The 27,487-nt window shown below is 45.9% G+C and overlaps 12 non-coding genes across 12 annotated transcripts; all 12 read left to right on the top strand.

Annotated features, from left to right (window-relative positions):
- The first annotated feature begins 1,205 nt into the window (after nt 1-1,205).
- LOC130346585 (U2 spliceosomal RNA) lies at nt 1,206-1,396 on the top strand. Its single transcript, XR_008884759.1, has one exon. It is a non-coding gene; the product is annotated as a U2 spliceosomal RNA (small nuclear RNA).
- Nucleotides 1,397-3,471: 2,075 nt separating this feature from the next.
- LOC130346589 (U2 spliceosomal RNA) lies at nt 3,472-3,662 on the top strand. Its single transcript, XR_008884761.1, has one exon. It is a non-coding gene; the product is annotated as a U2 spliceosomal RNA (small nuclear RNA).
- A 2,083-nt stretch (nt 3,663-5,745) lies between these two features.
- On the top strand, nt 5,746-5,936 carry LOC130346590 (U2 spliceosomal RNA). Its single transcript, XR_008884762.1, has one exon. It is a non-coding gene; the product is annotated as a U2 spliceosomal RNA (small nuclear RNA).
- A 2,081-nt stretch (nt 5,937-8,017) lies between these two features.
- LOC130346591 (U2 spliceosomal RNA) lies at nt 8,018-8,208 on the top strand. Its single transcript, XR_008884763.1, has one exon. It is a non-coding gene; the product is annotated as a U2 spliceosomal RNA (small nuclear RNA).
- Nucleotides 8,209-10,305: 2,097 nt separating this feature from the next.
- On the top strand, nt 10,306-10,496 carry LOC130346592 (U2 spliceosomal RNA). Its single transcript, XR_008884764.1, has one exon. It is a non-coding gene; the product is annotated as a U2 spliceosomal RNA (small nuclear RNA).
- Nucleotides 10,497-12,599: 2,103 nt separating this feature from the next.
- LOC130346593 (U2 spliceosomal RNA) lies at nt 12,600-12,790 on the top strand. The gene has a single exon (XR_008884765.1). It is a non-coding gene; the product is annotated as a U2 spliceosomal RNA (small nuclear RNA).
- Nucleotides 12,791-14,876: 2,086 nt separating this feature from the next.
- On the top strand, nt 14,877-15,067 carry LOC130346594 (U2 spliceosomal RNA). The gene has a single exon (XR_008884766.1). It is a non-coding gene; the product is annotated as a U2 spliceosomal RNA (small nuclear RNA).
- A 2,085-nt stretch (nt 15,068-17,152) lies between these two features.
- LOC130346595 (U2 spliceosomal RNA) lies at nt 17,153-17,343 on the top strand. The gene has a single exon (XR_008884767.1). It is a non-coding gene; the product is annotated as a U2 spliceosomal RNA (small nuclear RNA).
- A 2,076-nt stretch (nt 17,344-19,419) lies between these two features.
- On the top strand, nt 19,420-19,610 carry LOC130346596 (U2 spliceosomal RNA). The gene has a single exon (XR_008884768.1). It is a non-coding gene; the product is annotated as a U2 spliceosomal RNA (small nuclear RNA).
- A 2,084-nt stretch (nt 19,611-21,694) lies between these two features.
- On the top strand, nt 21,695-21,885 carry LOC130346599 (U2 spliceosomal RNA). The gene has a single exon (XR_008884770.1). It is a non-coding gene; the product is annotated as a U2 spliceosomal RNA (small nuclear RNA).
- Nucleotides 21,886-23,972: 2,087 nt separating this feature from the next.
- LOC130346600 (U2 spliceosomal RNA) lies at nt 23,973-24,163 on the top strand. Its single transcript, XR_008884771.1, has one exon. It is a non-coding gene; the product is annotated as a U2 spliceosomal RNA (small nuclear RNA).
- A 2,090-nt stretch (nt 24,164-26,253) lies between these two features.
- LOC130346601 (U2 spliceosomal RNA) lies at nt 26,254-26,444 on the top strand. The gene has a single exon (XR_008884772.1). It is a non-coding gene; the product is annotated as a U2 spliceosomal RNA (small nuclear RNA).
- Nucleotides 26,445-27,487: the final 1,043 nt, after the last annotated feature.

A 27,487-nucleotide genomic window follows, 5' to 3' on the forward strand; every position in this document is an offset into this window, starting at 1 on the left:
AATGTCACACATATTTGGCCTGCAACTTTCTGTGCGACAAATTCAGACAGGAAAAATCAGTATAAATCCTTAGAAAATTATCCCCCAGTGTCTCCATCTGCTGGCGGTATTGAATAAGCATTGCTGCACTGATGGGGTATGCATTAGACGAAAAAAAAGAAGAAAAAGAAGAATAATACGCCCAGAAAAGAGGCGAAAAGGAGAAAAACGTAAAAAAACGTGAAAAAAAAGTAAGAGGAAGAGAAGGGAAAAAAAGGTGGAAATGGGTTTAAAAGTGATTTCGGCGGAGAAATATATATATATATATATATATATATATATATATATATATACGCGCACACACACACATATATATAAACGTATTCTCCGTTGAGATATTGCAGCCGCTGCTGTGTCCAGGCCCAGGAGCCTTAGCACTGTGCTGTGATGTCACTCAATACCACTGACATCACTAGGTGTAAACAACATCTCTCCTTTGCTGTGTATGTGACTATGGAGCTGTTTGGTGATGTCGTCTATTATGGCCTTCATAGAAGCAACAGGAGATTGTTGCATCCATCTAGAACCCTCAGAACTACAGTGCTATGATGTCACTCACTTCCACAGGCCTTGCAGAGTGTAAACAACAACAACCCAGCTTTGTTGTGTATGTAACCATAGGGATTTGTGATGTCACCTAGAACCTTCACAGCAGCGACAGCTTTATGAGGAGCATCAGCACTGCTCTGCCTGAGCAGAACCATCACCGCCATAGGTTGTCAAATAACCCGGGTTTAACCCACACAGGTAAGTCCAATGGGGTGCAGGCATGTCCTCTATGCTTACAGCTTCCCGTGGGTGTTGGTTTGATACCGTTTGGGGACAGCCAAGGAGGCATCTGCAGGCAACAAAGGTAGGTGTGTGCTTGTGTGTGTGTTTCCTATGCAGATCCTAAGCCCAGTGTCACATGCAAGTAGGAGGAGTAAGAAGGGTTCCTGGCAAATCCGGGTTATGGATTGCATTTAAAAAGGCCCCGTGGGAGTGCAATGGGCCCCTGTCTTGCTGCTTAGCAATAATGGTATGGGTTTAGGTTCTGCTGTGTGTACTGGTGGTTGACTGCCCCCCAGCCCAGAGTGTGCATGGAAAATTGTCTGGCAGCCTCCCTGACAGCAAGCAGTGATAGTGCCCATGAAGGGGACCTTGTTGGGCCCGCCCCTTTCACGGTTATCGCTTCTCGGCCTTTTGGCTAAGATCAAGTGTAGTATCTGTTCTTATCAGTTTAATATCTGATACGTCCCCTATCTGGGGACCATATATTAAATGGATTTTTGAGAACGGGGGCCGATTTCGAAGCTTGCTTCCGTCGCCCTATGCATTGACCCGATATGGCAGTATCTTCGGGTACAGTGCACCACCCCCTTACAGGGTTAAAAAGAAAGATTCCTACTTTCATTGCTACCTGCTTGCTGGCTAGCCAGCTAGCCAGCCCTGTGGGCCTTGCTGCTGCTGCAGCCAAAAAACAAAAGGTGGTGCTGCTTCTGCTGCTTCTGCTTGTGTCTGGCCGCTGTTGGAGCGTCCAGGCACAGGACTTCTGCTGCTGCTGACTAAATGGCCTCCTTAATTGGATCATTTGAGTAGCCAGCACACCTGTGCAGGTAGGGCATGACATGATAGGCAGCTGCCTTGATAGCGGGTGGGTGCTGAATGTTCCTAATTGACAAAATAAGATTAATGCTTATGAAGAAATATAAAATCTCATCCCTTCCCCAATATCGCGCCACACCCCTACCCCTTAATTCCCTGGTTGAACTTGATGGACATATGTCTTTTTTCGACCGTACTAACTATGTAACTATGTAACATAACATGGGGGGGGGGTCTCCTGGCTGTTCACACAGGTGTGTCATTGCTGTACATTGACCATGCATTGATTCTGTGGTATTGCAAAGGCAAAGACAAATGCTTCCAGCCATCCATTGCACTAATGGATTGGTCATCAGCTGGCTGTCTATGTCCCGCATCAATATAGACCAAAGTACAGAGGGTTAGGCTATGCTATTGTGCACCTACCTGATGCATCAGAAGGTGCGAGGCCCTTGCTAAATTCTGTGCACAGACTTTGAGATCTATACTTTAGACTGTATCTAAACCTGCTCCAACATGGACTGACATTCTGGCCTACTTTCAGCCGATGCGACTTGTCTGTCGCTGAACAGTCGCTTTTTATGTATTCAGCACCTATGTATAATGTTGTAAAAATGCTCTAGAAGCTAAAGTCGCAGAAATGTCACACATATTTGGCCTGCAACTTTCTGTGCGACAAATTCAGACAGGAAAAATCAGTATAAATCCTTAGAAAATTATCCCCCAGTGTCTCCATCTGCTGGCGGTATTGAATAAGCATTGCTGCACTGATGGGGTATGCATTAGACGAAAAAAAAGAAGAAAAAGAAGAATAATACGCCCAGAAAAGAGGCGAAAAGGAGAAAAACGTAAAAAAACGTGAAAAAAAAGTAAGAGGAAGAGAAGGGAAAAAAAGGTGGAAATGGGTTTAAAAGTGATTTCGGCGGAGAAATATATATATATATATATATATATATATATATATATATATATACGCGCACACACACACATATATATAAACGTATTCTCCGTTGAGATATTGCAGCCGCTGCTGTGTCCAGGCCCAGGAGCCTTAGCACTGTGCTGTGATGTCACTCAATACCACTGACATCACTAGGTGTAAACAACATCTCTCCTTTGCTGTGTATGTGACTATGGAGCTGTTTGGTGATGTCGTCTATTATGGCCTTCATAGAAGCAACAGGAGATTGTTGCATCCATCTAGAACCCTCAGAACTACAGTGCTATGATGTCACTCACTTCCACAGGCCTTGCAGAGTGTAAACAACAACAACCCAGCTTTGTTGTGTATGTAACCATAGGGATTTGTGATGTCACCTAGAACCTTCACAGCAGCGACAGCTTTATGAGGAGCATCAGCACTGCTCTGCCTGAGCAGAACCATCACCGCCATAGGTTGTCAAATAACCCGGGTTTAACCCACACAGGTAAGTCCAATGGGGTGCAGGCATGTCCTCTATGCTTACAGCTTCCCGTGGGTGTTGGTTTGATACCGTTTGGGGACAGCCAAGGAGGCATCTGCAGGCAACAAAGGTAGGTGTGTGCTTGTGTGTGTGTTTCCTATGCAGATCCTAAGCCCAGTGTCACATGCAAGTAGGAGGAGTAAGAAGGGTTCCTGGCAAATCCGGGTTATGGATTGCATTTAAAAAGGCCCCGTGGGAGTGCAATGGGCCCCTGTCTTGCTGCTTAGCAATAATGGTATGGGTTTAGGTTCTGCTGTGTGTACTGGTGGTTGACTGCCCCCCAGCCCAGAGTGTGCATGGAAAATTGTCTGGCAGCCTCCCTGACAGCAAGCAGTGAGATAGTGCCCATGAAGGGGACCTTGTTGGGCCCGCCCCTTTCACGGTTATCGCTTCTCGGCCTTTTGGCTAAGATCAAGTGTAGTATCTGTTCTTATCAGTTTAATATCTGATACGTCCCCTATCTGGGGACCATATATTAAATGGATTTTTGAGAACGGGGGCCGATTTCGAAGCTTGCTTCCGTCGCCCTATGCATTGACCCGATATGGCAGTATCTTCGGGTACAGTGCACCACCCCCTTACAGGGTTAAAAAGAAAGATTCCTACTTTCATTGCTACCTGCTTGCTGGCTAGCCAGCTAGCCAGCCCTGTGGGCCTTGCTGCTGCTGCAGCCAAAAAACAAAAGGTGGTGCTGCTGCTGCTGCTTCTGCTGCTTCTGCTTGTGTCTGGCCGCTGTTGGAGCGTCCAGGCACAGGACTTCTGCTGCTGCTGACTAAATGGCCTCCTTAATTGGATCATTTGAGTAGCCAGCACACCTGTGCAGGTAGGGCATGACATGATAGGCAGCTGCCTTGATAGCGGGTGGGTGCTGAATGTTCCTAATTGACAAAATAAGATTAATGCTTATGAAGAAATATAAAATCTCATCCCTTCCCCAATATCGCGCCACACCCCTACCCCTTAATTCCCTGGTTGAACTTGATGGACATATGTCTTTTTTCGACCGTACTAACTATGTAACTATGTAACATAACATGGGGGGGGGGTCTCCTGGCTGTTCACACAGGTGTGTCATTGCTGTACATTGACCATGCATTGCTTCTGTGGTATTGCAAAGGCAAAGACAAATGCTTCCAGCCATCCATTGCACTAATGGATTGGTCATCAGCTGGCTGTCTATGTCCCGCATCAATATAGACCAAAGTACAGAGGGTTAGGCTATGCTATTGTGCACCTACCTGATGCATCAGAAGGTGCGAGGCCCTTGCTAAATTCTGTGCACAGACTTTGAGATCTATACTTTAGACTGTATCTAAACCTGCTCCAACATGGACTGACATTCTGGCCTACTTTCAGCCGATGCGACTTGTCTGTCGCTGAACAGTCGCTTTTTATGTATTCAGCACCTATGTATAATGTTGTAAAAATGCTCTAGAAGCTAAAGTCGCAGAAATGTCACACATATTTGGCCTGCAACTTTCTGTGCGACAAATTCAGACAGGAAAAATCAGTATAAATCCTTAGAAAATTATCCCCCAGTGTCTCCATCTGCTGGCGGTATTGAATAAGCAATTGCTGCACTGATGGGGTATGCATTAGACGAAAAAAAAGAAGAAAAAGAAGAATAATACGCCCAGAAAAGAGGCGAAAAGGAGAAAAACGTAAAAAAACGTGAAAAAAAAGTAAGAGGAAGAGAAGGGAAAAAAAGGTGGAAATGGGTTTAAAAGTGATTTCGGCGGAGAAATATATATATATATATATATATATATATATATATATATATATACGCGCACACACACACATATATATAAACGTATTCTCCGTTGAGATATTGCAGCCGCTGCTGTGTCCAGGCCCAGGAGCCTTAGCACTGTGCTGTGATGTCACTCAATACCACTGACATCACTAGGTGTAAACAACATCTCTCCTTTGCTGTGTATGTGACTATGGAGCTGTTTGGTGATGTCGTCTATTACGGCCTTCATAGAAGCAACAGGAGATTGTTGCATCCATCTTGAACCCTCAGAACTACAGTGCTATGATGTCACTCACTTCCACAGGCCTTGCAGAGTGTAAACAACAACAACCCAGCTTTGTTGTGTATGTAACCATAGGGATTTGTGATGTCACCTAGAACCTTCACAGCAGCGACAGCTTTATGAGGAGCATCAGCACTGCTCTGCCTGAGCAGAACCATCACCGCCATAGGTTGTCAAATAACCCGGGTTTAACCCACACAGGTAAGTCCAATGGGGTGCAGGCATGTCCTCTATGCTTACAGCTTCCCGTGGGTGTTGGTTTGATACCGTTTGGGGACAGCCAAGGAGGCATCTGCAGGCAACAAAGGTAGGTGTGTGCTTGTGTGTGTGTTTCCTATGCAGATCCTAAGCCCAGTGTCACATGCAAGTAGGAGGAGTAAGAAGGGTTCCTGGCAAATCCGGGTTATGGATTGCATTTAAAAAGGCCCCGTGGGAGTGCAATGGGCCCCTGTCTTGCTGCTTAGCAATAATGGTATGGGTTTAGGTTCTGCTGTGTGTACTGGTGGTTGACTGCCCCCCAGCCCAGAGTGTGCATGGAAAATTGTCTGGCAGCCTCCCTGACAGCAAGCAGTGATAGTGCCCATGAAGGGGACCTTGTTGGGCCCGCCCCTTTCACGGTTATCGCTTCTCGGCCTTTTGGCTAAGATCAAGTGTAGTATCTGTTCTTATCAGTTTAATATCTGATACGTCCCCTATCTGGGGACCATATATTAAATGGATTTTTGAGAACGGGGGCCGATTTCGAAGCTTGCTTCCGTCGCCCTATGCATTGACCCGATATGGCAGTATCTTCGGGTACAGTGCACCACCCCCTTACAGGGTTAAAAAGAAAGATTCCTACTTTCATTGCTACCTGCTTGCTGGCTAGCCAGCTAGCCAGCCCTGTGGGCCTTGCTGCTGCTGCAGCCAAAAAACAAAAGGTGGTGCTGCTGCTGCTGCTTCTGCTGCTTCTGCTTGTGTCTGGCCGCTGTTGGAGCGTCCAGGCACAGGACTTCTGCTGCTGCTGACTAAATGGCCTCCTTAATTGGATCATTTGAGTAGCCAGCACACCTGTGCAGGTAGGGCATGACATGATAGGCAGCTGCCTTGATAGCGGGTGGGTGCTGAATGTTCCTAATTGACAAAATAAGATTAATGCTTATGAAGAAATATAAAATCTCATCCCTTCCCCAATATCGCGCCACACCCCTACCCCTTAATTCCCTGGTTGAACTTGATGGACATATGTCTTTTTTCGACCGTACTAACTATGTAACTATGTAACATAACATGGGGGGGGGGTCTCCTGGCTGTTCACACAGGTGTTGTCATTGCTGTACATTGACCATGCATTGCTTCTGTGGTATTGCAAAGGCAAAGACAAATGCTTCCAGCCATCCATTGCACTAATGGATTGGTCATCAGCTGGCTGTCTATGTCCCGCATCAATATAGACCAAAGTACAGAGGGTTAGGCTATGCTATTGTGCACCTACCTGATGCATCAGAAGGTGCGAGGCCCTTGCTAAATTCTGTGCACAGACTTTGAGATCTATACTTTAGACTGTATCTAAACCTGCTCCAACATGGACTGACATTCTGGCCTACTTTCAGCCGATGCGACTTGTCTGTCGCTGAACAGTCGCTTTTTATGTATTCAGCACCTATGTATAATGTTGTAAAAATGCTCTAGAAGCTAAAGTCGCAGAAATGTCACACATATTTGGCCTGCAACTTTCTGTGCGACAAATTCAGACAGGAAAAATCAGTATAAATCCTTAGAAAATTATCCCCCAGTGTCTCCATCTGCTGGCGGTATTGAATAAGCATTGCTGCACTGATGGGGTATGCATTAGACGAAAAAAAAGAAGAAAAAGAAGAATAATACGCCCAGAAAAGAGGCGAAAAGGAGAAAAACGTAAAAAAACGTGAAAAAAAAGTAAGAGGAAGAGAAGGGAAAAAAAGGTGGAAATGGGTTTAAAAGTGATTTCGGCTGAGAAATATATATATATATATATATATATATATATATATATATATACGCGCACACACACACATATATATAAACGTATTCTCCGTTGAGATATTGCAGCCGCTGCTGTGTCCAGGCCCAGGAGCCTTAGCACTGTGCTGTGATGTCACTCAATACCACTGACATCACTAGGTGTAAACAACATCTCTCCTTTGCTGTGTATGTGACTATGGAGCTGTTTGGTGATGTCGTCTATTATGGCCTTCATAGAAGCAACAGGAGATTGTTGCATCCATCTAGAACCCTCAGAACTACAGTGCTATGATGTCACTCACTTCCACAGGCCTTGCAGAGTGTAAACAACAACAACCCAGCTTTGTTGTGTATGTAACCATAGGGATTTGTGATGTCACCTAGAACCTTCACAGCAGCGACAGCTTTATGAGGAGCATCAGCACTGCTCTGCCTGAGCAGAACCATCACCGCCATAGGTTGTCAAATAACCCGGGTTTAACCCACACAGGTAAGTCCAATGGGGTGCAGGCATGTCCTCTATGCTTACAGCTTCCCGTAGGTGTTGGTTTGATACCGTTTGGGGACAGCCAAGGAGGCATCTGCAGGCAACAAAGGTAGGTGTGTGCTTGTGTGTGTGTTTCCTATGCAGATCCTAAGCCCAGTGTCACATGCAAGAAGGAGGAGTAAGAAGGGTTCCTGGCAAATCCGGGTTATGGATTGCATTTAAAAAGGCCCCGTGGGAGTGCAATGGGCCCCTGTCTTGCTGCTTAGCAATAATGGTATGGGTTTAGGTTCTGCTGTGTGTACTGGTGGTTGACTGCCCCCCAGCCCAGAGTGTGCATGGAAAATTGTCTGGCAGCCTCCCTGACAGCAAGCAGTGATAGTGCCCATGAAGGGGACCTTGTTGGGCCCGCCCCTTTCACGGTTATCGCTTCTCGGCCTTTTGGCTAAGATCAAGTGTAGTATCTGTTCTTATCAGTTTAATATCTGATACGTCCCCTATCTGGGGACCATATATTAAATGGATTTTTGAGAACGGGGGCCGATTTCGAAGCTTGCTTCCGTCGCCCTATGCATTGACCCGATATGGCAGTATCTTCGGGTACAGTGCACCACCCCCTTACAGGGTTAAAAAGAAAGATTCCTACTTTCATTGCTACCTGCTTGCTGGCTAGCCAGCTAGCCAGCCCTGTGGGCCTTGCTGCTGCTGCAGCCAAAAAACAAAAGGTGGTGCTGCTGCTGCTGCTGCTGCTTCTGCTGCTTCTGCTGCTTCTGCTTGTGTCTGGCCGCTGTTGGAGCGTCCAGGCACAGGACTTCTGCTGCTGCTGACTAAATGGCCTCCTTAATTGGATCATTTGAGTAGCCAGCACACCTGTGCAGGTAGGGCATGACATGATAGGCAGCTGCCTTGATAGCGGGTGGGTGCTGAATGTTCCTAATTGACAAAATAAGATTAATGCTTATGAAGAAATATAAAATCTCATCCCTTCCCCAATATCGCGCCACACCCCTACCCCTTAATTCCCTGGTTGAACTTGATGGACATATGTCTTTTTTCGACCGTACTAACTATGTAACTATGTAACATAACATGGGGGGGGGGTCTCCTGGCTGTTCACACAGGTGTGTCATTGCTGTACATTGACCATGCATTGCTTCTGTGGTATTGCAAAGGCAAAGACAAATGCTTCCAGCCATCCATTGCACTAATGGATTGGTCATCAGCTGGCTGTCTATGTCCCGCATCAATATAGACCAAAGTACAGAGGGTTAGGCTATGCTATTGTGCACCTACCTGATGCATCAGAAGGTGCGAGGCCCTTGCTAAATTCTGTGCACAGACTTTGAGATCTATACTTTAGACTGTATCTAAACCTGCTCCAACATGGACTGACATTCTGGCCTACTTTCAGCCGATGCGACTTGTCTGTCGCTGAACAGTCGCTTTTTATGTATTCAGCACCTATGTATAATGTTGTAAAAATGCTCTAGAAGCTAAAGTCGCAGAAATGTCACACATATTTGGCCTGCAACTTTCTGTGCGACAAATTCAGACAGGAAAAATCAGTATAAATCCTTAGAAAATTATCCCCCAGTGTCTCCATCTGCTGGCGGTATTGAATAAGCATTGCTGCACTGATGGGGTATGCATTAGACGAAAAAAAAGAAGAAAAAGAAGAATAATACGCCCAGAAAAGAGGCGAAAAGGAGAAAAACGTAAAAAAACGTGAAAAAAAAGTAAGAGGAAGAGAAGGGAAAAAAAGGTGGAAATGGGTTTAAAAGTGATTTCGGCGGAGAAATATATATATATATATATATATATATATATATATATATATATACGCGCACACACACACATATATATAAACGTATTCTCCGTTGAGATATTGCAGCCGCTGCTGTGTCCAGGCCCAGGAGCCTTAGCACTGTGCTGTGATGTCACTCAATACCACTGACATCACTAGGTGTAAACAACATCTCTCCTTTGCTGTGTATGTGACTATGGAGCTGTTTGGTGATGTCGTCTATTATGGCCTTCATAGAAGCAACAGGAGATTGTTGCATCCATCTAGAACCCTCAGAACTACAGTGCTATGATGTCACTCACTTCCACAGGCCTTGCAGAGTGTAAACAACAACAACCCAGCTTTGTTGTGTATGTAACCATAGGGATTTGTGATGTCACCTAGAACCTTCACAGCAGCGACAGCTTTATGAGGAGCATCAGCACTGCTCTGCCTGAGCAGAACCATCACCGCCATAGGTTGTCAAATAACCCGGGTTTAACCCACACAGGTAAGTCCAATGGGGTGCAGGCATGTCCTCTATGCTTACAGCTTCCCGTGGGTGTTGGTTTGATACCGTTTGGGGACAGCCAAGGAGGCATCTGCAGGCAACAAAGGTAGGTGTGTGCTTGTGTGTGTGTTTCCTATGCAGATCCTAAGCCCAGTGTCACATGCAAGAAGGAGGAGTAAGAAGGGTTCCTGGCAAATCCGGGTTATGGATTGCATTTAAAAAGGCCCCGTGGGAGTGCAATGGGCCCCTGTCTTGCTGCTTAGCAATAATGGTATGGGTTTAGGTTCTGCTGTGTGTACTGGTGGTTGACTGCCCCCCAGCCCAGAGTGTGCATGGAAAATTGTCTGGCAGCCTCCCTGACAGCAAGCAGTGATAGTGCCCATGAAGGGGACCTTGTTGGGCCCGCCCCTTTCACGGTTATCGCTTCTCGGCCTTTTGGCTAAGATCAAGTGTAGTATCTGTTCTTATCAGTTTAATATCTGATACGTCCCCTATCTGGGGACCATATATTAAATGGATTTTTGAGAACGGGGGCCGATTTCGAAGCTTGCTTCCGTCGCCCTATGCATTGACCCGATATGGCAGTATCTTCGGGTACAGTGCACCACCCCCTTACAGGGTTAAAAAGAAAGATTCCTACTTTCATTGCTACCTGCTTGCTGGCTAGCCAGCTAGCCAGCCCTGTGGGCCTTGCTGCTGCTGCAGCCAAAAAACAAAAGGTGGTGCTGCTGCTGCTGCTGCTGCTTCTGCTGCTTCTGCTGCTTCTGCTTGTGTCTGGCCGCTGTTGGAGCGTCCAGGCACAGGACTTCTGCTGCTGCTGACTAAATGGCCTCCTTAATTGGATCATTTGAGTAGCCAGCACACCTGTGCAGGTAGGGCATGACATGATAGGCAGCTGCCTTGATAGCGGGTGGGTGCTGAATGTTCCTAATTGACAAAATAAGATTAATGCTTATGAAGAAATATAAAATCTCATCCCTTCCCCAATATCGCGCCACACCCCTACCCCTTAATTCCCTGGTTGAACTTGATGGACATATGTCTTTTTTCGACCGTACTAACTATGTAACTATGTAACATAACATGGGGGGGGGGTCTCCTGGCTGTTCACACAGGTGTGTCATTGCTGTACATTGACCATGCATTGCTTCTGTGGTATTGCAAAGGCAAAGACAAATGCTTCCAGCCATCCATTGCACTAATGGATTGGTCATCAGCTGGCTGTCTATGTCCCGCATCAATATAGACCAAAGTACAGAGGGTTAGGCTATGCTATTGTGCACCTACCTGATGCATCAGAAGGTGCGAGGCCCTTGCTAAATTCTGTGCACAGACTTTGAGATCTATACTTTAGACTGTATCTAAACCTGCTCCAACATGGACTGACATTCTGGCCTACTTTCAGCCGATGCGACTTGTCTGTCGCTGAACAGTCGCTTTTTATGTATTCAGCACCTATGTATAATGTTGTAAAAATGCTCTAGAAGCTAAAGTCGCAGAAATGTCACACATATTTGGCCTGCAACTTTCTGTGCGACAAATTCAGACAGGAAAAATCAGTATAAATCCTTAGAAAATTATCCCCCAGTGTCTCCATCTGCTGGCGGTATTGAATAAGCATTGCTGCACTGATGGGGTATGCATTAGACGAAAAAAAAGAAGAAAAAGAAGAATAATACGCCCAGAAAAGAGGCGAAAAGGAGAAAAACGTAAAAAAACGTGAAAAAAAAGTAAGAGGAAGAGAAGGGAAAAAAAGGTGGAAATGGGTTTAAAAGTGATTTCGGCGGAGAAATATATATATATATATATATATATATATATATATATATATATATATATACGCGCACACACACACATATATATAAACGTATTCTCCGTTGAGATATTGCAGCCGCTGCTGTGTCCAGGCCCAGGAGCCTTAGCACTGTGCTGTGATGTCACTCAATACCACTGACATCACTAGGTGTAAACAACATCTCTCCTTTGCTGTGTATGTGACTATGGAGCTGTTTGGTGATGTCGTCTATTATGGCCTTCATAGAAGCAACAGGAGATTGTTGCATCCATCTAGAACCCTCAGAACTACAGTGCTATGATGTCACTCACTTCCACAGGCCTTGCAGAGTGTAAACAACAACAACCCAGCTTTGTTGTGTATGTAACCATAGGGATTTGTGATGTCACCTAGAACCTTCACAGCAGCGACAGCTTTATGAGGAGCATCAGCACTGCTCTGCCTGAGCAGAACCATCACCGCCATAGGTTGTCAAATAACCCGGGTTTAACCCACACAGGTAAGTCCAATGGGGTGCAGGCATGTCCTCTATGCTTACAGCTTCCCGTGGGTGTTGGTTTGATACCGTTTGGGGACAGCCAAGGAGGCATCTGCAGGCAACAAAGGTAGGTGTGTGCTTGTGTGTGTGTTTCCTATGCAGATCCTAAGCCCAGTGTCACATGCAAGTAGGAGGAGTAAGAAGGGTTCCTGGCAAATCCGGGTTATGGATTGCATTTAAAAAGGCCCCGTGGGAGTGCAATGGGCCCCTGTCTTGCTGCTTAGCAATAATGGTATGGGTTTAGGTTCTGCTGTGTGTACTGGTGGTTGACTGCCCCCCAGCCCAGAGTGTGCATGGAAAATTGTCTGGCAGCCTCCCTGACAGCAAGCAGTGATAGTGCCCATGAAGGGGACCTTGTTGGGCCCGCCCCTTTCACGGTTATCGCTTCTCGGCCTTTTGGCTAAGATCAAGTGTAGTATCTGTTCTTATCAGTTTAATATCTGATACGTCCCCTATCTGGGGACCATATATTAAATGGATTTTTGAGAACGGGGGCCGATTTCGAAGCTTGCTTCCGTCGCCCTATGCATTGACCCGATATGGCAGTATCTTCGGGTACAGTGCACCACCCCCTTACAGGGTTAAAAAGAAAGATTCCTACTTTCATTGCTACCTGCTTGCTGGCTAGCCAGCTAGCCAGCCCTGTGGGCCTTGCTGCTGCTGCAGCCAAAAAACAAAAGGTGGTGCTGCTGCTGCTGCTTCTGCTGCTTCTGCTTGTGTCTGGCCGCTGTTGGAGCGTCCAGGCACAGGACTTCTGCTGCTGCTGACTAAATGGCCTCCTTAATTGGATCATTTGAGTAGCCAGCACACCTGTGCAGGTAGGGCATGACATGATAGGCAGCTGCCTTGATAGCGGGTGGGTGCTGAATGTTCCTAATTGACAAAATAAGATTAATGCTTATGAAGAAATATAAAATCTCATCCCTTCCCCAATATCGCGCCACACCCCTACCCCTTAATTCCCTGGTTGAACTTGATGGACATATGTCTTTTTTCGACCGTACTAACTATGTAACTATGTAACATAACATGGGGGGGGGGGGTCTCCTGGCTGTTCACACAGGTGTGTCATTGCTGTACATTGACCATGCATTGCTTCTGTGGTATTGCAAAGGCAAAGACAAATGCTTCCAGCCATCCATTGCACTAATGGATTGGTCATCAGCTGGCTGTCTATGTCCCGCATCAATATAGACCAAAGTACAGAGGGTTAGGCTATGCTATTGTGCACCTACCTGATGCATCAGAAGGTGCGAGGCCCTTGCTAAATTCTGTGCACAGACTTTGAGATCTATACTTTAGACTGTATCTAAACCTGCTCCAACATGGACTGACATTCTGGCCTACTTTCAGCCGATGCGACTTGTCTGTCGCTGAACAGTCGCTTTTTATGTATTCAGCACCTATGTATAATGTTGTAAAAATGCTCTAGAAGCTAAAGTCGCAGAAATGTCACACATATTTGGCCTGCAACTTTCTGTGCGACAAATTCAGACAGGAAAAATCAGTATAAATCCTTAGAAAATTATCCCCCAGTGTCTCCATCTGCTGGCGGTATTGAATAAGCATTGCTGCACTGATGGGGTATGCATTAGACGAAAAAAAAGAAGAAAAAGAAGAATAATACGCCCAGAAAAGAGGCGAAAAGGAGAAAAACGTAAAAAAACGTGAAAAAAAAGTAAGAGGAAGAGAAGGGAAAAAAAGGTGGAAATGGGTTTAAAAGTGATTTCGGCGGAGATATATATATATATATATATATATATATATATATATATATATATATACGCGCACACACACACATATATATAAACGTATTCTCCGTTGAGATATTGCAGCCGCTGCTGTGTCCAGGCCCAGGAGCCTTAGCACTGTGCTGTGATGTCACTCAATACCACTGACATCACTAGGTGTAAACAACATCTCTCCTTTGCTGTGTATGTGACTATGGAGCTGTTTGGTGATGTCGTCTATTATGGCCTTCATAGAAGCAACAGGAGATTGTTGCATCCATCTAGAACCCTCAGAACTACAGTGCTATGATGTCACTCACTTCCACAGGCCTTGCAGAGTGTAAACAACAACAACCCAGCTTTGTTGTGTATGTAACCATAGGGATTTGTGATGTCACCTAGAACCTTCACAGCAGCGACAGCTTTATGAGGAGCATCAGCACTGCTCTGCCTGAGCAGAACCATCACCGCCATAGGTTGTCAAATAACCCGGGTTTAACCCACACAGGTAAGTCCAATGGGGTGCAGGCATGTCCTCTATGCTTACAGCTTCCCGTGGGTGTTGGTTTGATACCGTTTGGGGACAGCCAAGGAGGCATCTGCAGGCAACAAAGGTAGGTGTGTGCTTGTGTGTGTGTTTCCTATGCAGATCCTAAGCCCAGTGTCACATGCAAGTAGGAGGAGTAAGAAGGGTTCCTGGCAAATCCGGGTTATGGATTGCATTTAAAAAGGCCCCGTGGGAGTGCAATGGGCCCCTGTCTTGCTGCTTAGCAATAATGGTATGGGTTTAGGTTCTGCTGTGTGTACTGGTGGTTGACTGCCCCCCAGCCCAGAGTGTGCATGGAAAATTGTCTGGCAGCCTCCCTGACAGCAAGCAGTGATAGTGCCCATGAAGGGGACCTTGTTGGGCCCGCCCCTTTCACGGTTATCGCTTCTCGGCCTTTTGGCTAAGATCAAGTGTAGTATCTGTTCTTATCAGTTTAATATCTGATACGTCCCCTATCTGGGGACCATATATTAAATGGATTTTTGAGAACGGGGGCCGATTTCGAAGCTTGCTTCCGTCGCCCTATGCATTGACCCGATATGGCAGTATCTTCGGGTACAGTGCACCACCCCCTTACAGGGTTAAAAAGAAAGATTCCTACTTTCATTGCTACCTGCTTGCTGGCTAGCCAGCTAGCCAGCCCTGTGGGCCTTGCTGCTGCTGCAGCCAAAAAACAAAAGGTGGTGCTGCTGCTGCTGCTTCTGCTGCTTCTGCTTGTGTCTGGCCGCTGTTGGAGCGTCCAGGCACAGGACTTCTGCTGCTGCTGACTAAATGGCCTCCTTAATTGGATCATTTGAGTAGCCAGCACACCTGTGCAGGTAGGGCATGACATGATAGGCAGCTGCCTTGATAGCGGGTGGGTGCTGAATGTTCCTAATTGACAAAATAAGATTAATGCTTATGAAGAAATATAAAATCTCATCCCTTCCCCAATATCGCGCCACACCCCTACCCCTTAATTCCCTGGTTGAACTTGATGGACATATGTCTTTTTTCGACCGTACTAACTATGTAACTATGTAACATAACATGGGGGGGGGGGTCTCCTGGCTGTTCACACAGGTGTGTCATTGCTGTACATTGACCATGCATTGCTTCTGTGGTATTGCAAAGGCAAAGACAAATGCTTCCAGCCATCCATTGCACTAATGGATTGGTCATCAGCTGGCTGTCTATGTCCCGCATCAATATAGACCAAAGTACAGAGGGTTAGGCTATGCTATTGTGCACCTACCTGATGCATCAGAAGGTGCGAGGCCCTTGCTAAATTCTGTGCACAGACTTTGAGATCTATACTTTAGACTGTATCTAAACCTGCTCCAACATGGACTGACATTCTGGCCTACTTTCAGCCGATGCGACTTGTCTGTCGCTGAACAGTCGCTTTTTATGTATTCAGCACCTATGTATAATGTTGTAAAAATGCTCTAGAAGCTAAAGTCGCAGAAATGTCACACATATTTGGCCTGCAACTTTCTGTGCGACAAATTCAGACAGGAAAAATCAGTATAAATCCTTAGAAAATTATCCCCCAGTGTCTCCATCTGCTGGCGGTATTGAATAAGCATTGCTGCACTGATGGGGTATGCATTAGACGAAAAAAAAGAAGAAAAAGAAGAATAATACGCCCAGAAAAGAGGCGAAAAGGAGAAAAACGTAAAAAAACGTGAAAAAAAAGTAAGAGGAAGAGAAGGGAAAAAAAGGTGGAAATGGGTTTAAAAGTGATTTCGGCGGAGAAATATATATATATATATATATATATATATATATATATATATATATACGCGCACACACACACATATATATAAACGTATTCTCCGTTGAGATATTGCAGCCGCTGCTGTGTCCAGGCCCAGGAGCCTTAGCACTGTGCTGTGATGTCACTCAATACCACTGACATCACTAGGTGTAAACAACATCTCTCCTTTGCTGTGTATGTGACTATGGAGCTGTTTGGTGATGTCGTCTATTATGGCCTTCATAGAAGCAACAGGAGATTGTTGCATCCATCTAGAACCCTCAGAACTACAGTGCTATGATGTCACTCACTTCCACAGGCCTTGCAGAGTGTAAACAACAACAACCCAGCTTTGTTGTGTATGTAACCATAGGGATTTGTGATGTCACCTAGAACCTTCACAGCAGCGACAGCTTTATGAGGAGCATCAGCACTGCTCTGCCTGAGCAGAACCATCACCGCCATAGGTTGTCAAATAACCCGGGTTTAACCCACACAGGTAAGTCCAATGGGGTGCAGGCATGTCCTCTATGCTTACAGCTTCCCGTGGGTGTTGGTTTGATACCGTTTGGGGACAGCCAAGGAGGCATCTGCAGGCAACAAAGGTAGGTGTGTGCTTGTGTGTGTGTTTCCTATGCAGATCCTAAGCCCAGTGTCACATGCAAGTAGGAGGAGTAAGAAGGGTTCCTGGCAAATCCGGGTTATGGATTGCATTTAAAAAGGCCCCGTGGGAGTGCAATGGGCCCCTGTCTTGCTGCTTAGCAATAATGGTATGGGTTTAGGTTCTGCTGTGTGTACTGGTGGTTGACTGCCCCCCAGCCCAGAGTGTGCATGGAAAATTGTCTGGCAGCCTCCCTGACAGCAAGCAGTGATAGTGCCCATGAAGGGGACCTTGTTGGGCCCGCCCCTTTCACGGTTATCGCTTCTCGGCCTTTTGGCTAAGATCAAGTGTAGTATCTGTTCTTATCAGTTTAATATCTGATACGTCCCCTATCTGGGGACCATATATTAAATGGATTTTTGAGAACGGGGGCCGATTTCGAAGCTTGCTTCCGTCGCCCTATGCATTGACCCGATATGGCAGTATCTTCGGGTACAGTGCACCACCCCCTTACAGGGTTAAAAAGAAAGATTCCTACTTTCATTGCTACCTGCTTGCTGGCTAGCCAGCTAGCCAGCCCTGTGGGCCTTGCTGCTGCTGCAGCCAAAAAACAAAAGGTGCTGCTGCTGCTTCTGCTGCTTCTGCTTGTGTCTGGCCGCTGTTGGAGCGTCCAGGCACAGGACTTCTGCTGCTGCTGACTAAATGGCCTCCTTAATTGGATCATTTGAGTAGCCAGCACACCTGTGCAGGTAGGGCATGACATGATAGGCAGCTGCCTTGATAGCGGGTGGGTGCTGAATGTTCCTAATTGACAAAATAAGATTAATGCTTATGAAGAAATATAAAATCTCATCCCTTCCCCAATATCGCGCCACACCCCTACCCCTTAATTCCCTGGTTGAACTTGATGGACATATGTCTTTTTTCGACCGTACTAACTATGTAACTATGTAACATAACATGGGGGGGGGGTCTCCTGGCTGTTCACACAGGTGTGTCATTGCTGTACATTGACCATGCATTGCTTCTGTGGTATTGCAAAGGCAAAGACAAATGCTTCCAGCCATCCATTGCACTAATGGATTGGTCATCAGCTGGCTGTCTATGTCCCGCATCAATATAGACCAAAGTACAGAGGGTTAGGCTATGCTATTGTGCACCTACCTGATGCATCAGAAGGTGCGAGGCCCTTGCTAAATTCTGTGCACAGACTTTGAGATCTATACTTTAGACTGTATCTAAACCTGCTCCAACATGGACTGACATTCTGGCCTACTTTCAGCCGATGCGACTTGTCTGTCGCTGAACAGTCGCTTTTTATGTATTCAGCACCTATGTATAATGTTGTAAAAATGCTCTAGAAGCTAAAGTCGCAGAAATGTCACACATATTTGGCCTGCAACTTTCTGTGCGACAAATTCAGACAGGAAAAATCAGTATAAATCCTTAGAAAATTATCCCCCAGTGTCTCCATCTGCTGGCGGTATTGAATAAGCATTGCTGCACTGATGGGGTATGCATTAGACGAAAAAAAAGAAGAAAAAGAAGAATAATACGCCCAGAAAAGAGGCGAAAAGGAGAAAAACGTAAAAAAACGTGAAAAAAAAGTAAGAGGAAGAGAAGGGAAAAAAAGGTGGAAATGGGTTTAAAAGTGATTTCGGCGGAGAAATATATATATATATATATATATATATATATATATATATATATATACGCGCACACACACACATATATATAAACGTATTCTCCGTTGAGATATTGCAGCCGCTGCTGTGTCCAGGCCCAGGAGCCTTAGCACTGTGCTGTGATGTCACTCAATACCACTGACATCACTAGGTGTAAACAACATCTCTCCTTTGCTGTGTATGTGACTATGGAGCTGTTTGGTGATGTCGTCTATTATGGCCTTCATAGAAGCAACAGGAGATTGTTGCATCCATCTAGAACCCTCAGAACTACAGTGCTATGATGTCACTCACTTCCACAGGCCTTGCAGAGTGTAAACAACAACAACCCAGCTTTGTTGTGTATGTAACCATAGGGATTTGTGATGTCACCTAGAACCTTCACAGCAGCGACAGCTTTATGAGGAGCATCAGCACTGCTCTGCCTGAGCAGAACCATCACCGCCATAGGTTGTCAAATAACCCGGGTTTAACCCACACAGGTAAGTCCAATGGGGTGCAGGCATGTCCTCTATGCTTACAGCTTCCCGTGGGTGTTGGTTTGATACCGTTTGGGGACAGCCAAGGAGGCATCTGCAGGCAACAAAGGTAGGTGTGTGCTTGTGTGTGTGTTTCCTATGCAGATCCTAAGCCCAGTGTCACATGCAAGTAGGAGGAGTAAGAAGGGTTCCTGGCAAATCCGGGTTATGGATTGCATTTAAAAAGGCCCCGTGGGAGTGCAATGGGCCCCTGTCTTGCTGCTTAGCAATAATGGTATGGGTTTAGGTTCTGCTGTGTGTACTGGTGGTTGACTGCCCCCCAGCCCAGAGTGTGCATGGAAAATTGTCTGGCAGCCCCTGACAGCAAGCAGTGATAGTGCCCATGAAGGGGACCTTGTTGGGCCCGCCCCTTTCACGGTTATCGCTTCTCGGCCTTTTGGCTAAGATCAAGTGTAGTATCTGTTCTTATCAGTTTAATATCTGATACGTCCCCTATCTGGGGACCATATATTAAATGGATTTTTGAGAACGGGGGCCGATTTCGAAGCTTGCTTCCGTCGCCCTATGCATTGACCCGATATGGCAGTATCTTCGGGTACAGTGCACCACCCCCTTACAGGGTTAAAAAGAAAGATTCCTACTTTCATTGCTACCTGCTTGCTGGCTAGCCAGCTAGCCAGCCCTGTGGGCCTTGCTGCTGCTGCAGCCAAAAAACAAAAGGTGGTGCTGCTGCTGCTGCTTCTGCTGCTTCTGCTTGTGTCTGGCCGCTGTTGGAGCGTCCAGGCACAGGACTTCTGCTGCTGCTGACTAAATGGCCTCCTTAATTGGATCATTTGAGTAGCCAGCACACCTGTGCAGGTAGGGCATGACATGATAGGCAGCTGCCTTGATAGCGGGTGGGTGCTGAATGTTCCTAATTGACAAAATAAGATTAATGCTTATGAAGAAATATAAAATCTCATCCCTTCCCCAATATCGCGCCACACCCCTACCCCTTAATTCCCTGGTTGAACTTGATGGACATATGTCTTTTTTCGACCGTACTAACTATGTAACTATGTAACATAACATGGGGGGGGGGTCTCCTGGCTGTTCACACAGGTGTGTCATTGCTGTACATTGACCATGCATTGCTTCTGTGGTATTGCAAAGGCAAAGACAAATGCTTCCAGCCATCCATTGCACTAATGGATTGGTCATCAGCTGGCTGTCTATGTCCCGCATCAATATAGACCAAAGTACAGAGGGTTAGGCTATGCTATTGTGCACCTACCTGATGCATCAGAAGGTGCGAGGCCCTTGCTAAATTCTGTGCACAGACTTTGAGATCTATACTTTAGACTGTATCTAAACCTGCTCCAACATGGACTGACATTCTGGCCTACTTTCAGCCGATGCGACTTGTCTGTCGCTGAACAGTCGCTTTTTATGTATTCAGCACCTATGTATAATGTTGTAAAAATGCTCTAGAAGCTAAAGTCGCAGAAATGTCACACATATTTGGCCTGCAACTTTCTGTGCGACAAATTCAGACAGGAAAAATCAGTATAAATCCTTAGAAAATTATCCCCCAGTGTCTCCATCTGCTGGCGGTATTGAATAAGCATTGCTGCACTGATGGGGTATGCATTAGACGAAAAAAAAGAAGAAAAAGAAGAATAATACGCCCAGAAAAGAGGCGAAAAGGAGAAAAACGTAAAAAAACGTGAAAAAAAAGTAAGAGGAAGAGAAGGGAAAAAAAGGTGGAAATGGGTTTAAAAGTGATTTCGGCGGAGAAATATATATATATATATATATATATATATATATATATATATATATACGCGCACACACACACATATATATAAACGTATTCTCCGTTGAGATATTGCAGCCGCTGCTGTGTCCAGGCCCAGGAGCCTTAGCACTGTGCTGTGATGTCACTCAATACCACTGACATCACTAGGTGTAAACAACATCTCTCCTTTGCTGTGTATGTGACTATGGAGCTGTTTGGTGATGTCGTCTATTATGGCCTTCATAGAAGCAACAGGAGATTGTTGCATCCATCTAGAACCCTCAGAACTACAGTGCTATGATGTCACTCACTTCCACAGGCCTTGCAGAGTGTAAACAACAACAACCCAGCTTTGTTGTGTATGTAACCATAGGGATTTGTGATGTCACCTAGAACCTTCACAGCAGCGACAGCTTTATGAGGAGCATCAGCACTGCTCTGCCTGAGCAGAACCATCACCGCCATAGGTTGTCAAATAACCCGGGTTTAACCCACACAGGTAAGTCCAATGGGGTGCAGGCATGTCCTCTATGCTTACAGCTTCCCGTGGGTGTTGGTTTGATACCGTTTGGGGACAGCCAAGGAGGCATCTGCAGGCAACAAAGGTAGGTGTGTGCTTGTGTGTGTGTTTCCTATGCAGATCCTAAGCCCAGTGTCACATGCAAGTAGGAGGAGTAAGAAGGGTTCCTGGCAAATCCGGGTTATGGATTGCATTTAAAAAGGCCCCGTGGGAGTGCAATGGGCCCCTGTCTTGCTGCTTAGCAATAATGGTATGGGTTTAGGTTCTGCTGTGTGTACTGGTGGTTGACTGCCCCCCAGCCCAGAGTGTGCATGGAAAATTGTCTGGCAGCCTCCCTGACAGCAAGCAGTGATAGTGCCCATGAAGGGGACCTTGTTGGGCCCGCCCCTTTCACGGTTATCGCTTCTCGGCCTTTTGGCTAAGATCAAGTGTAGTATCTGTTCTTATCAGTTTAATATCTGATACGTCCCCTATCTGGGGACCATATATTAAATGGATTTTTGAGAACGGGGGCCGATTTCGAAGCTTGCTTCCGTCGCCCTATGCATTGACCCGATATGGCAGTATCTTCGGGTACAGTGCACCACCCCCTTACAGGGTTAAAAAGAAAGATTCCTACTTTCATTGCTACCTGCTTGCTGGCTAGCCAGCTAGCCAGCCCTGTGGGCCTTGCTGCTGCTGCAGCCAAAAAACAAAAGGTGGTGCTGCTGCTTCTGCTGCTTCTGCTGCTTCTGCTTGTGTCTGGCCGCTGTTGGAGCGTCCAGGCACAGGACTTCTGCTGCTGCTGACTAAATGGCCTCCTTAATTGGATCATTTGAGTAGCCAGCACACCTGTGCAGGTAGGGCATGACATGATAGGCAGCTGCCTTGATAGCGGGTGGGTGCTGAATGTTCCTAATTGACAAAATAAGATTAATGCTTATGAAGAAATATAAAATCTCATCCCTTCCCCAATATCGCGCCACACCCCTACCCCTTAATTCCCTGGTTGAACTTGATGGACATATGTCTTTTTTCGACCGTACTAACTATGTAACTATGTAACATAACATGGGGGGGGGGTCTCCTGGCTGTTCACACAGGTGTGTCATTGCTGTACATTGACCATGCATTGCTTCTGTGGTATTGCAAAGGCAAAGACAAATGCTTCCAGCCATCCATTGCACTAATGGATTGGTCATCAGCTGGCTGTCTATGTCCCGCATCAATATAGACCAAAGTACAGAGGGTTAGGCTATGCTATTGTGCACCTACCTGATGCATCAGAAGGTGCGAGGCCCTTGCTAAATTCTGTGCACAGACTTTGAGATCTATACTTTAGACTGTATCTAAACCTGCTCCAACATGGACTGACATTCTGGCCTACTTTCAGCCGATGCGACTTGTCTGTCGCTGAACAGTCGCTTTTTATGTATTCAGCACCTATGTATAATGTTGTAAAAATGCTCTAGAAGCTAAAGTCGCAGAAATGTCACACATATTTGGCCTGCAACTTTCTGTGCGACAAATTCAGACAGGAAAAATCAGTATAAATCCTTAGAAAATTATCCCCCAGTGTCTCCATCTGCTGGCGGTATTGAATAAGCATTGCTGCACTGATGGGGTATGCATTAGACGAAAAAAAAGAAGAAAAAGAAGAATAATACGCCCAGAAAAGAGGCGAAAAGGAGAAAAACGTAAAAAAACGTGAAAAAAAAGTAAGAGGAAGAGAAGGGAAAAAAAGGTGGAAATGGGTTTAAAAGTGATTTCGGCGGAGAAATATATATATATATATATATATATATATATATATATATATATATACGCGCACACACACACATATATATAAACGTATTCTCCGTTGAGATATTGCAGCCGCTGCTGTGTCCAGGCCCAGGAGCCTTAGCACTGTGCTGTGATGTCACTCAATACCACTGACATCACTAGGTGTAAACAACATCTCTCCTTTGCTGTGTATGTGACTATGGAGCTGTTTGGTGATGTCGTCTATTACGGCCTTCATAGAAGCAACAGGAGATTGTTGCATCCATCTAGAACCCTCAGAACTACAGTGCTATGATGTCACTCACTTCCACAGGCCTTGCAGAGTGTAAACAACAACAACCCAGCTTTGTTGTGTATGTAACCATAGGGATTTGTGATGTCACCTAGAACCTTCACAGCAGCGACAGCTTTATGAGGAGCATCAGCACTGCTCTGCCTGAGCAGAACCATCACCGCCATAGGTTGTCAAATAACCCGGGTTTAACCCACACAGGTAAGTCCAATGGGGTGCAGGCATGTCCTCTATGCTTACAGCTTCCCGTGGGTGTTGGTTTGATACCGTTTGGGGACAGCCAAGGAGGCATCTGCAGGCAACAAAGGTAGGTGTGTGCTTGTGTGTGTGTTTCCTATGCAGATCCTAAGCCCAGTGTCACATGCAAGTAGGAGGAGTAAGAAGGGTTCCTGGCAAATCCGGGTTATGGATTGCATTTAAAAAGGCCCCGTGGGAGTGCAATGGGCCCCTGTCTTGCTGCTTAGCAATAATGGTATGGGTTTAGGTTCTGCTGTGTGTACTGGTGGTTGACTGCCCCCCAGCCCAGAGTGTGCATGGAAAATTGTCTGGCAGCCTCCCTGACAGCAAGCAGTGATAGTGCCCATGAAGGGGACCTTGTTGGGCCCGCCCCTTTCACGGTTATCGCTTCTCGGCCTTTTGGCTAAGATCAAGTGTAGTATCTGTTCTTATCAGTTTAATATCTGATACGTCCCCTATCTGGGGACCATATATTAAATGGATTTTTGAGAACGGGGGCCGATTTCGAAGCTTGCTTCCGTCGCCCTATGCATTGACCCGATATGGCAGTATCTTCGGGTACAGTGCACCACCCCCTTACAGGGTTAAAAAGAAAGATTCCTACTTTCATTGCTACCTGCTTGCTGGCTAGCCAGCTAGCCAGCCCTGTGGGCCTTGCTGCTGCTGCAGCCAAAAAACAAAAGGTGGTGCTGCTGCTGCTGCTTCTGCTGCTTCTGCTTGTGTCTGGCCGCTGTTGGAGCGTCCAGGCACAGGACTTCTGCTGCTGCTGACTAAATGGCCTCCTTAATTGGATCATTTGAGTAGCCAGCACACCTGTGCAGGTAGGGCATGACATGATAGGCAGCTGCCTTGATAGCGGGTGGGTGCTGAATGTTCCTAATTGACAAAATAAGATTAATGCTTATGAAGAAATATAAAATCTCATCCCTTCCCCAATATCGCGCCACACCCCTACCCCTTAATTCCCTGGTTGAACTTGATGGACATATGTCTTTTTTCGACCGTACTAACTATGTAACTATGTAACATAACATGGGGGGGGGGTCTCCTGGCTGTTCACACAGGTGTGTCATTGCTGTACATTGACCATGCATTGCTTCTGTGGTATTGCAAAGGCAAAGACAAATGCTTCCAGCCATCCATTGCACTAATGGATTGGTCATCAGCTGGCTGTCTATGTCCCGCATCAATATAGACCAAAGTACAGAGGGTTAGGCTATGCTATTGTGCACCTACCTGATGCATCAGAAGGTGCGAGGCCCTTGCTAAATTCTGTGCACAGACTTTGAGATCTATACTTTAGACTGTATCTAAACCTGCTCCAACATGGACTGACATTCTGGCCTACTTTCAGCCGATGCGACTTGTCTGTCGCTGAACAGTCGCTTTTTATGTATTCAGCACCTATGTATAATGTTGTAAAAATGCTCTAGAAGCTAAAGTCGCAGAAATGTCACACATATTTGGCCTGCAACTTTCTGTGCGACAAATTCAGACAGGAAAAATCAGTATAAATCCTTAGAAAATTATCCCCCAGTGTCTCCATCTGCTGGCGGTATTGAATAAGCATTGCTGCACTGATGGGGTATGCATTAGACGAAAAAAAAGAAGAAAAAGAAGAATAATACGCCCAGAAAAGAGGCGAAAAGGAGAAAAACGTAAAAAAACGTGAAAAAAAAGTAAGAGGAAGAGAAGGGAAAAAAAGGTGGAAATGGGTTTAAAAGTGATTTCGGCGGAGAAATATATATATATATATATATATATATATATATATATATATATATATATATACGCGCACACACACACATATATATAAACGTATTCTCCGTTGAGATATTGCAGCCGCTGCTGTGTCCAGGCCCAGGAGCCTTAGCACTGTGCTGTGATGTCACTCAATACCACTGACATCACTAGGTGTAAACAACATCTCTCCTTTGCTGTGTATGTGACTATGGAGCTGTTTGGTGATGTCGTCTATTATGGCCTTCATAGAAGCAACAGGAGATTGTTGCATCCATCTAGAACCCTCAGAACTACAGTGCTATGATGTCACTCACTTCCACAGGCCTTGCAGAGTGTAAACAACAACAACCCAGCTTTGTTGTGTATGTAACCATAGGGATTTGTGATGTCACCTAGAACCTTCACAGCAGCGACAGCTTTATGAGGAGCATCAGCACTGCTCTGCCTGAGCAGAACCATCACCGCCATAGGTTGTCAAATAACCCGGGTTTAACCCACACAGGTAAGTCCAATGGGGTGCAGGCATGTCCTCTATGCTTACAGCTTCCCGTGGGTGTTGGTTTGATACCGTTTGGGGACAGCCAAGGAGGCATCTGCAGGCAACAAAGGTAGGTGTGTGCTTGTGTGTGTGTTTCCTATGCAGATCCTAAGCCCAGTGTCACATGCAAGTAGGAGGAGTAAGAAGGGTTCCTGGCAAATCCGGGTTATGGATTGCATTTAAAAAGGCCCCGTGGGAGTGCAATGGGCCCCTGTCTTGCTGCTTAGCAATAATGGTATGGGTTTAGGTTCTGCTGTGTGTACTGGTGGTTGACTGCCCCCCAGCCCAGAGTGTGCATGGAAAATTGTCTGGCAGCCTCCCTGACAGCAAGCAGTGATAGTGCCCATGAAGGGGACCTTGTTGGGCCCGCCCCTTTCACGGTTATCGCTTCTCGGCCTTTTGGCTAAGATCAAGTGTAGTATCTGTTCTTATCAGTTTAATATCTGATACGTCCCCTATCTGGGGACCATATATTAAATGGATTTTTGAGAACGGGGGCCGATTTCGAAGCTTGCTTCCGTCGCCCTATGCATTGACCCGATATGGCAGTATCTTCGGGTACAGTGCACCACCCCCTTACAGGGTTAAAAAGAAAGATTCCTACTTTCATTGCTACCTGCTTGCTGGCTAGCCAGCTAGCCAGCCCTGTGGGCCTTGCTGCTGCTGCAGCCAAAAAACAAAAGGTGGTGCTGCTGCTGCTGCTTCTGCTGCTTCTGCTTGTGTCTGGCCGCTGTTGGAGCGTCCAGGCACAGGACTTCTGCTGCTGCTGACTAAATGGCCTCCTTAATTGGATCATTTGAGTAGCCAGCACACCTGTGCAGGTAGGGCATGACATGATAGGCAGCTGCCTTGATAGCGGGTGGGTGCTGAATGTTCCTAATTGACAAAATAAGATTAATGCTTATGAAGAAATATAAAATCTCATCCCTTCCCCAATATCGCGCCACACCCCTACCCCTTAATTCCCTGGTTGAACTTGATGGACATATGTCTTTTTTCGACCGTACTAACTATGTAACTATGTAACATAACATGGGGGGGGGGTCTCCTGGCTGTTCACACAGGTGTGTCATTGCTGTACATTGACCATGCATTGCTTCTGTGGTATTGCAAAGGCAAAGACAAATGCTTCCAGCCATCCATTGCACTAATGGATTGGTCATCAGCTGGCTGTCTATGTCCCGCATCAATATAGACCAAAGTACAGAGGGTTAGGCTATGCTATTGTGCACCTACCTGATGCATCAGAAGGTGCGAGGCCCTTGCTAAATTCTGTGCACAGACTTTGAGATCTATACTTTAGACTGTATCTAAACCTGCTCCAACATGGACTGACATTCTGGCCTACTTTCAGCCGATGCGACTTGTCTGTCGCTGAACAGTCGCTTTTTATGTATTCAGCACCTATGTATAATGTTGTAAAAATGCTCTAGAAGCTAAAGTCGCAGAAATGTCACACATATTTGGCCTGCAACTTTCTGTGCGACAAATTCAGACAGGAAAAATCAGTATAAATCCTTAGAAAATTATCCCCCAGTGTCTCCATCTGCTGGCGGTATTGAATAAGCATTGCTGCACTGATGGGGTATGCATTAGACGAAAAAAAAGAAGAAAAAG

The sequence above is a fragment of the Hyla sarda genome, unplaced genomic scaffold, assembly GCF_029499605.1.
Source record: "Hyla sarda isolate aHylSar1 unplaced genomic scaffold, aHylSar1.hap1 scaffold_798, whole genome shotgun sequence".
Taxonomy (NCBI): Eukaryota; Metazoa; Chordata; class Amphibia; order Anura; family Hylidae; genus Hyla; species Hyla sarda.